Consider the following 9,511-nt stretch of genomic DNA (forward strand, 5'->3'; position numbering starts at 1 on the left):
CTACAGACTGAAGGCTCCCAGCTTCCATCCCAGTCAAGGGCACATGCCCAGGTTTCGGGCTCCATCCCCAGTAGGGGTGTGCAGGAGGCAGCTGATCAATGATTCTCTCTCATCATTGATGTTTCTATCTCTTTCTCCCTTCCTCTCTGATGTTTCTATCTCCCTTCCTCTCTGAAACCAATAAAAATATATTAAAAAATAAATTGCAAAATGATCTCCACCAGAGCATCAGCTACCACCTCCGCCCTGTCACATAATTACCGTTCCTTTCTGTGGTGAGAACATTTAAGATCTACTCACTCAGCAGCTTTCATGTACACAATACAGTATTGTGAGCGCCACTCGCCATGATGTCCATTGGGCCCCCAGAACTTGTTAATCTCATGACTGTGAGTTTGTACCCTTTGGCCAACACCTCCCCCACCCCCAGCCACTCAACTCTGTTTTTCAGAACACAGGTCTTTTATTTAAGCCTCTCCGTTTTTTACAGTTGTTTACGATACACATCTTTAGCACAGTGACCCCTCAAACAATGACGTATCACTTCACAGTACGTGTACTCCCAGCCCCACCTTCCTGCTAACGTGGTCACGCATCACTATCACACATTCCATAGAGTCACAATCTATCACTACTGGTTTTGCTTCAGAAATTCAATACCCTTTAGAGCAATAGAAAATAAGAAAACAATGCCTTTTGTATTTACTTCATTTCTGGAAATCCTCATTTTGTGTGTGTGACGATCCAAGTCTCTGTCTGGTATCGCATTCCCTCCACCTGAAGGACTTCTTTAACATTTCTTATAGTGCAAACAAATCTGCAGGAAATGAACTCTCAATTTGGGCTCATTTGAAAAAGCCTTTATTTCTCTTCTGTTTTTGAAAAATAATTTTTCTGGGCATAGACTTTGGGGCTGCCAGTCTTCTTTCTTTGCGCATTTTAAGGGTGTTACTCCCTCCTCTCTGGCTTGCATAGTTTCTGACAAGACATCTGCTGTGTTCCCCTCGTTGTTCCTCTAACCCAGCCGTGGGCAAACTACGGCCCGCGGGTCGGATCCGGCCCGTTTGAAATGAATAAAACTAAAAAAAAAAAAGACCGTACCCTTTTATGTAATGATGTTTACTTTGAATTTATAGTAGTTCACCCAAACACTCCATCCATGCTTTTGTTCCGGCCCTCCGGTCCAGTTTAAGAACCCATTGTGGCCCTCGAGTCAAAAAGTTTGCCCACCCCTGGTCTAACCTGTGCCCTCAAAATATTCTTTCCACCTGACCCTTTTAGCAGCGTGAGAGCATTGTGTCCAGGAGTTTTTGTTTGTTTATTGTGTGTTCATTTTGGTTAGATTTGTTTTGTGATTTATCCTGCTTTGGGTTCTCAGATTTTGGGGATTGTAGTTTGAGGTTTTCCATTATTTAAAAAAAGTATTGGCCCTGGCTGGGTAGCTCCGTTGGTTGGTGTTGTCCCATACACCAAAAGGTTGAAGGGTTCAGTTCCCAGTCAGGGCATATGCCTAGGTTTTGGTTTGATCCCTAGCGGGGGAGTAGGAGAGGCAACCAAGCAATGTTTCTCTCTCTCATCAGTTTTTTTCTCTCTATCCCTTTCTCGCTGTCTTTTAAAAAAAATCAATAAAAACATATCCTCAGGTGAAGCTTTAAATTTTTTTATTGGCCATTATCTAAAGAACCACAGTAACATTAATAATATAAAACCAATTTGGAGATATTCTCAGTGCGGTCACTGAGAAACGGAAACGTCCACGCCCGTTACTGCCCACCACGTGCCTGAGGAGCCGGAAGCGGAGGAAGGCCGCCCCAGCAAAGCCCAGGCCACGGCTCGGAGCTTTTCTCCGAAGGCTCAGCGACCAGAGGGAATGGTAAGAACTGAGAAGTAAACATTGTCATCGGCCAGGACTTGGCTGAAGCCTCAAAGGTATGAGCACCAGGAGGGACGGAGGTCGAGCAGCACGTGAACCCGGGAGAGAGGGCGTCAGCAAACACGGGGACTGGAGCGGAGCTGTGCTGCGGCGTGTGTGCACTGACACCTCCATCTCACCCAGCTCTGAAACCTTCCAGACTGAGGAGCCTTAGCGAGCTTCGCACCCGCCCCCCCAACCCCGTCGGAAGGAACGCCTCCCCCGGGCCCCTCTCGCTCCCCTGATTTCACTCTCCGGCTCCCATTGTCTGCGTCCAGGGGGAGGCGAGTCCTCACCGTGGGGAAGAAGCACCGATGCAGATCCCACCGGCAGAGGCCGGGCTGCCACACACACAGGATGGGCTTTACCACCTCCCACCAAGGGGGCGGGAGGAGCACAGAGGGAACAAGGTCCCATCAGCCATGGCCCGGAGCAAGGTGACAGTGCGCACACGCCCCTCTCCGTGCGCTGCCGCACAGTGACTCGCCCCCCTCAGAGGTGGTCCATGGGAACGTGGCCCGAGGAACTTGACAGGGAAACAGGCAAAGCAGGCAGGGCTGACCCTCCAGCAGTGCCAGCTTCGGGCTTCACGAGGGAGCAGCCGTCAGGAACGCCCTCCCGAGGCTGCAGGTACACATTCCAAGTCAGCTGTGAGCACTCTCCTCTGAACTCCTTTAAAGCGATGGCTTAAACCAAAATTTAAAAAATCTAAACATCTAAAATATCCTAAAGAACAAAATGCAGGAAAACCGAACCTTTACCAAGAACCAATATTTTAGGTTGCTCTGTGGTAGGAGCACTTTAAAAAAAGCGAGTCCACTCTAAGAGGGAGACGCTTGATTTCTACAAACAACCTTCCCCTCTCTGGACGACACCCCAAATCAGAACCCGTCCACCGTTAACTCCATGCCCACCTGAGCAATGACCTAGGTCTCAAGTGACACTGCATATGATCTTAAAGAAAACGTTCCAAAGGAAGCCGGTAGCTTCTTTCACAGGCCCGGAGTTTCCTGAGAAACGTAACTTGAGGATTTCCATCCGAAGGACAGAATGTTAGGAGGCAATCTGCAAGCCTCACACACATCACATACCTTCCAATGACGCATTCATTCTGTGTGAATCTGCCCTTGTTAAACTAGAAACCTCTCCAGTATCCAATCTTCCACTCCATAAACTCTTTAAGCTCCTCCCTCTAACCTCAACGTCCTTATGTTCTCATTATTTGGTAAAATTACACTTAAAAAATAAATATGCAATAAAACCAGAAGATGAATAAAATTCCAATTAATTTGCCCTGCAGAGCTGGATGGAAGTGAGGAAGTTGCTCTTATGTAATTCCTCTCTGCCCTCCACACGCTCATGTCTGTCTGCTTCCTGGTGAGTCTGGGTTGAGGGACTCATGAAGCAATGTTAGAACTTAAAGGAGGAAGAGCTGGCAAAGCTGGCAAATGCCAAGTAGGCAATTCCTCCTGAAATGAAGGTAGGTTCACTTGGTCTCTTCTAAACAGAAGAGAATGTCCAAGAAATGAAATGTTTAAAAAGCCACCGAAGATACAACTAACCCCAGCACTGGGTCCTCTGAGCGCTCATGGGGTCCTCTAAGCCTCATGGGGTCCTCTGAGGCTCATGGGGTCCTCTGAGGCTCATGGGGTCCTCTGAGGCTCATGGGGTCCTCTGAGGCTCATGGGGTCCTCTAAGCCTCATGGGGTCCTCTGAGGCTCATGGGGTCCTCTAAAGCCTCATGGGGTCCTCTGAGGCTCATGGGGTCCTCTGAGGCTCATGGGGTCCTCTAAGCCTCATGGGGTCCTCTGAGCGCTCATGGGGTCCTCTGAGCTCTCATGGGGTCCTCTAAGCCTCATGGGTTCCTCTGAGCACTCATGGGGTCCTCTGAGGCTCATGGGGTCCTCTGAGGATCATGGGGCCCTCTGAGGCTCATGGGGTCCTCTGAGGCTCATGGGGTCCTCTGAGGCTCATGGGGCCCTCTGAGCACTCATGGGGTCCTCTGAGCCTCATGGGGTCCTCTGAGCCTCATGGGGTCCTCTGAGCAGTCATGGGGCCCTCTGAGCCTCATGGGGCCCTCTGAGCCTCATGGGGTCCTCTGAGCCTCATGGGGTCCTCTGAGCAGTCATGGGGCCCTCTGAGCCTCATGGGGCCCTCTGAGCTCTCATGGGGCCCTCTGAGCACTCATGGGGTCCTCTGAGCACTCATGGGTCCTCTGAGCACTCATAGGGCCCTCTGAGGCTCATGGGCTCCTCTGAGGCTCATGGGGCCCTCTGGGCACTCATGGGGCCCTCTAAGCGCTCATGGGGTCCTCTGAGCACTCATGGGGTCCTCTGAGCCTCATGGGGTCCTCTGAGCACTCATGGGGTCCTCTGAGCCTCATGGGGTCCTCTGAGGCTCATGGGGCCCTCTGAGCACTCATGGGGTCCTCTGAGCGCTCATGGGGCCCTCTGAGCGCTCATGGGGCCCTCTGAGCGCTCATGGGGTCCTCTGAGCGCTCATGGGGTCCTCTGAGCACTCATAGGGTCCTCTGAGCCTCATGGGGTCCTCTGAGCCTCATGGGCTCCTCTGAGCACTCATGGGGTCCTCTGAGGCTCATGGGGTCCTCTGAGCACTCATGGGGCCCTCTGAGGCTCATGGGGTCCTCTGAGCTCTCATGGGGCCCTCTGAGCGCTCATGGGGTCCTCTGAGCACTCATAGGGTCCTCTGAGCCTCATGGGGTCCTCTGAGCCTCATGGGCTCCTCTGAGCTCTCATGGGGTCCTCTGAGGCTCATGGGGTCCTCTGAGCGCTCATGGGGCCCTCTGAGGCTCATGGGGTCCTCTGAGCTCTCATGGGGTCCTCTGAGCACTCATAGGGTCCTCTGAGCTCTCATGGGGCCCTCTGAGCACTCATGGGGTCCTCTGAGGCTCATGGGCTCCTCTGAGGCTCATGGGGTCCTCTGAGGCTCATGGGCTCCTCTGAGGCTCATGGGCTCCTCTGAGCTCTCATGGGCTCCTCTGAGCCTCATGGGGTCCTCTGAGGCTCATGGGCTCCTCTGAGGCTCATGGGGTGCAAGGATGAGAAAAGCATCAAGTAGCAGCATTCAGAAACAGTCCTGGGGTACAACCTGTGAGATCCCTCCCCATTCAGGAGAGGCTACTTTGCATGCTGGGAGGGAGGTGGGAAGGAAGCATGGCTGAGCCGTTGGTGGTGGTCTCCTCACCAGGCTGCCTGCTGTTTGTTCATTTCAAAGGCGCCTCTCTCAGCTCTGTTAGCCGTGTGCCGGCCCTGCAAAGGCTCATGCACTTTCCTCAGAAGTCCTGCCGAGGGTCTCAGGAACGTTCAAGAAGGCCAAGACCAAGAAGATCACAAGGAGGCCAGTGAGGACAATAAACACGTAGGGTCGGGAGAGAATGCAGCTGCTGGGAGAGCAACCCACCCAAGAAGCTGGAGGGCCAGTGGGAGCAGCTGCCACGGCCAGGCAGCCGCGCGGGCCCCTGGCTGAAGAGTTCGGCCACAATACACCGGGGACTGGGCCTGGGCCGATTTCAAAGAAGGCCGCGAGCACCCGCACAGCCCAACACCAGTGAAGCTTGTCCAGCTACACTCACCCTCTAATACAGTGGGGCCTTGACTTACGAGTTTAATTCGTTCTGTGACGGAGCTCATAACTCAAATTACTCGTATGTCAAATCAAAAAGTGAACGAGTGAGACACGTGATGCTGGGCTGATGTTGTGGCATTCACTGTGACGTTCGCTGTGCCAACTAGCGGTGGGGTATCTGAAGCTGGCTCGTAACCCGAATTTTAGCTCGCAACTCAAAGCAAAAAATCGGCCGAGAGACAGCTCATATCTCGAAAAACTCGTTAGTCGGGACACTCGTAAGTCAAGGCCCCGCTGTACAGTGATGGCGAACCTATGACACGCGTGTCCGAGGTGACACGTGAACTCATTTTTTTGGTTGATTTTTCTTTGTTAAATGGCATTTAAATATATAAAATAAATATCAAAAATATAAGTCTTTGTTTTACTATGGTTGCAAATATAAAATAATTTCTATATGTGACACGGCACCAGAGTTAAGTTAGGGTTTTTCAAAATGCTGACATGCCGAGCTCAAAAGGTTCGCCATCACTGCTCTGATACATGGACAAAGTCGCGAGGATGGAACAAGTCGTTCCTCCAAGGCCCATCCGGTGTAGAGTCTCCTTCCTGCCCTTTCCATAAGAAACAGACACTGCAGCGAAGACAGGGTGAGCCCCGCCGGCACCAATGCTGGCTGAGACGGCGCCTCCACACCAGCATCTTTGAAGTTTCCTGCTGAGGAGCAGAGCTCAGCACTGGCCCCGGGAGCTGCAGCTGCGGAGGGAGCTGGCGCGTGATGGAATGCGCAGGGGCCACGGCAGGGGATCACGGAGCTGCGCACAGTGGCTTGCCTTCCCTGTGACATCCAACACTCTCATCTTTCATCCCCCGACGTCCTGGGTGCCCCACGACCGCCGGAGGGCCTTCCCAGCACCGGCCTCTTCCTTTCTGTTCATCAGCAAGAATCTAGGACTTTCTGGGCAAAATGGCAGGGCTGTGATTTGTAGGAAAGATGGAAGGATGGGGAAGCCCAACCGCACGGGCCAAACATCTTCACTTCGCACTGACGATGCCCAGCCAGTTCAGAGTGCCAACGGCTCCCGCAGGGCAGTAGGGGCTCTCTCTCCAATGCCCTCGGGCACAAAACCTGTGCAGCGTCTGCAAGAGACCCATTACCAACCGGCCCAGGATCTACACTGCAACTGCCTCCGCTAATTTGCAGAATCCCATAAGGCAGCCACCAATGGTAGCCAATAGGTTGACAATAAGCATTGAACTGCACCTGCCAAAGCAGTTGACAACGAGTTTGACGGAAAAGGATCCAGTCATACCCCCAGCGGGGAAGACAGCCACGGCCAGGACCAGCGCCCCAGCGCCCCCCACAGGGAGGTCCGTGAGTCCTTCATGGCCGGCTCAGGGCACTGCTGAGCCCAGTGCTGTCGCCAAGCTGGGAAGAGCCTACTGCAGCCCTGGTGCTGGCAAAGGTCAGAGGTGCGGGGCCTTCTGTGTCCCCATGGCCCTCATTTAATTCTTTTCAAATCTTCAAGAAAGATCTGGGGGGGGGGGGGGGATTCCAGGGGCTTTTCAAGCAACAAAACCTTCACAATGTCCGTCTCTGTCAGCAGGTCTTCCTCCGGGTCCTCCGCATCGCGCTGCCTCAGCCTCACACTCTTCGGCCTTTCTCTCTGCAAACCGGTCAGCGTTCACTGTGCCCTGGCCCCGGGGCCATTACCTGCTGGGTTTCCCGTTTTCTCTGTGTTGCAGTTTGGGGAAGTCCTGTGGCCTGTTCCAGCTTCCTTCCTCAGCGGTGCAGAGCCCCCGTGGCCGTCAAAGGTCCTCCTCTTACCACTGTCCTCGGAGCACCCCCACCAGCTGCCTCCTGAACACTCATCTCCGCCGAGGCTCCCCCGTTCCCGCAGCGCCCCGCGTCCCCGGCCCGAGGCTCCCCCGTTCCCGCAGCGCCCCGCGTCCCCAGGCCCGAGGCTCCCCCGTTCCCGCAGCGCCCCGCGTCCCCGGCCCGAGGCTCCCCTGTTCCCGCAGCGCCCCGCGTCCCCGGGTCGGCCTCCAACATTCTGATCTTGGTTTGAAATTCCCGCCCAGTCCAGCAGCTGGGGCGTTGGTTGGTCTCTTCACAGTGGGTTGTTACTTGCTCTTTTGTGTCTTGAAATGTCAGACCTGGATAGAGACCGAAGCAGGAAGCATTTATGCCTGGAGGTGCGCACGCCTGTGTCCCCGCTGGGCTGAGTGTGTGGGGTGGGACCAACCGAGTCACGAACTCAGCTGACCAGCTCAGGGTTTAAATGCCTCCAGTGCGCCCATGTTCTTAGCTGGGGTCTGGGTTCCCAATATTCCTGCTCCGCCCCGGCCCTGCGCCTCCTCTGCGGCCTCGCCTCGAAAGGGTCTTTCTCCGTCCTTGGTGGTAGTGGCTACGACCTGGTGCTTGCGCCCGGGTGGGAGTGTCACCTGCTCCACCTCAGGCAGTACCTGTGCTCCTGGTGGGGGAGGCTTGTGCAGCCCCGCCTCCCCCCCCCCCCCCCCCAGGAGCTGCTCCTGCCTCAGCCAGGCCAGTCTCCTGCCCCAGCTGCTGCCCTTTCCTCAGCAGCTTGCAGCTTCAGTTTGCGAGGAAAAGTCTGAGGGGGCTGCATGTCCTGTCACGGGCCTCCCCTGCCTGAGCCTGCACCCCCGAGGGAGGCTCCCTGGGTCTCCCCTCTGTGCCTGGTATTTTTTATGAGGGTCCAGTGGAGTCTGTGGAGAGGAGCCTGCAGGTGGTGTCCCCTCCCCTGCCCGTAGCTCTCAGCTCTGCTCTTCCTGCACACCCACTCATCCTCAGACCCCAGGGTCATTGGCTGCCCTGCAGCTTCAGTGCATGGATGGGTCCCAGAGAAAACGCAGTTTCATCGATGATCCAGCTTTTTATTTCTAGGGAAGGAGCGGGCTTCCTGCTTTCTAGCTGGCAGCTGGCAGCCGAGTGACCTTAACAAACACACTGAGCCTTGGGAAATCCTTTCATTCCCGCTCCTGCCCCTAGCCTCCGCCTCTGCTGCTCCCTCCACCAGGACTGCTCCCCACTCCCTGGCTTCTCCATCTCCTGAGGCTGCCCCTCCATCTCCTCAGGGGTGCTCCTCCATCTCCTGCAGCTGCTCCTCCATCTCCCCAAGGCCACTCCTCCATCTCCTGAAGCCGCTCCTCCATCTCCTGAAGCCGCTACTCCATCTCCTGAACCTGCTCCTCCATCTCCTGAAGCCGCTACTCCATCTCCTGAACCTGCTCCTCCGTCTCCTGAAGCCGCTACTCCATCTCACCAGGGCCATCCCTCCATCTCCCCAAGGCCACTCCTCCATCTCGGCAGGGCCACTCATCCATCTCCTGGGGCTGCTCCTCCATCTCCTGAGGCTGCTCCTCCATCTCCCGGGGCTGCTCCCCTCTCTCCCTGGGGCTGGAGGCGCTCCGGTCACTGGTCACGCAGGCCACGTGCACTTCACATGCTGCTTTCTATGAGGCCCTTTCCTGCCCAAGTGTCTTCCTCTCCCCAGTTTCTTTAAAGTCTCACTGCATCAGATACGGCTTTAGGAGCTTCTCAAAATTAGTTTTGGAACAAAGGAGTTTGGGAAGGGTTAGATTTTCTCTAGCTGTTTTCTTGGCTCTCAAATTTTCCTCAGGCCATTTGGGCTGGTGTTTCATTTCTATTTTGTTTTTTAAATATGCTTATTCATTTTAGAGAGAGTGGCAGGGAAAGAGATAAACACCCACTGGTTGCCTCCTCCACACACCTGACTACACCACTACTGTGCTGGACCAGGAAGACAACCTACAGGCGACACTCCCACGGACCGAGAGCCGCACTGGCCAGGGGGCTGGTGGGGCTGGCACTTCTTACCAGCAGCTGAGCATCAGAGTCCCTGGGGAAACCTGTAACACAACCCCGAGGCCCTTATCAGACCAATGAGATCAGGCTCCGGGCTCTCCTCTGGGCATGAAACCGCCCAGTGGGCCTCGGCTTCCAGGCCATCAGGGAGTTCCCAAACCAGCTGA

The 9,511-nt window shown here is 54.8% G+C and overlaps 1 pseudogene; it reads right to left on the bottom strand.

The window, feature by feature from the left end:
- LOC111824443 overlaps window positions 1-7,060 on the bottom strand; it is an 8,217-nt pseudogene extending 1,157 nt beyond the window's left edge.
- Window positions 7,061-9,511: the final 2,451 nt, after the last annotated feature.

This window comes from Myotis lucifugus, unplaced genomic scaffold, assembly GCF_000147115.1.
Source record: "Myotis lucifugus unplaced genomic scaffold, Myoluc2.0 scaffold_1522, whole genome shotgun sequence".
In the NCBI taxonomy this organism is placed as follows: domain Eukaryota; kingdom Metazoa; phylum Chordata; class Mammalia; order Chiroptera; family Vespertilionidae; genus Myotis; species Myotis lucifugus.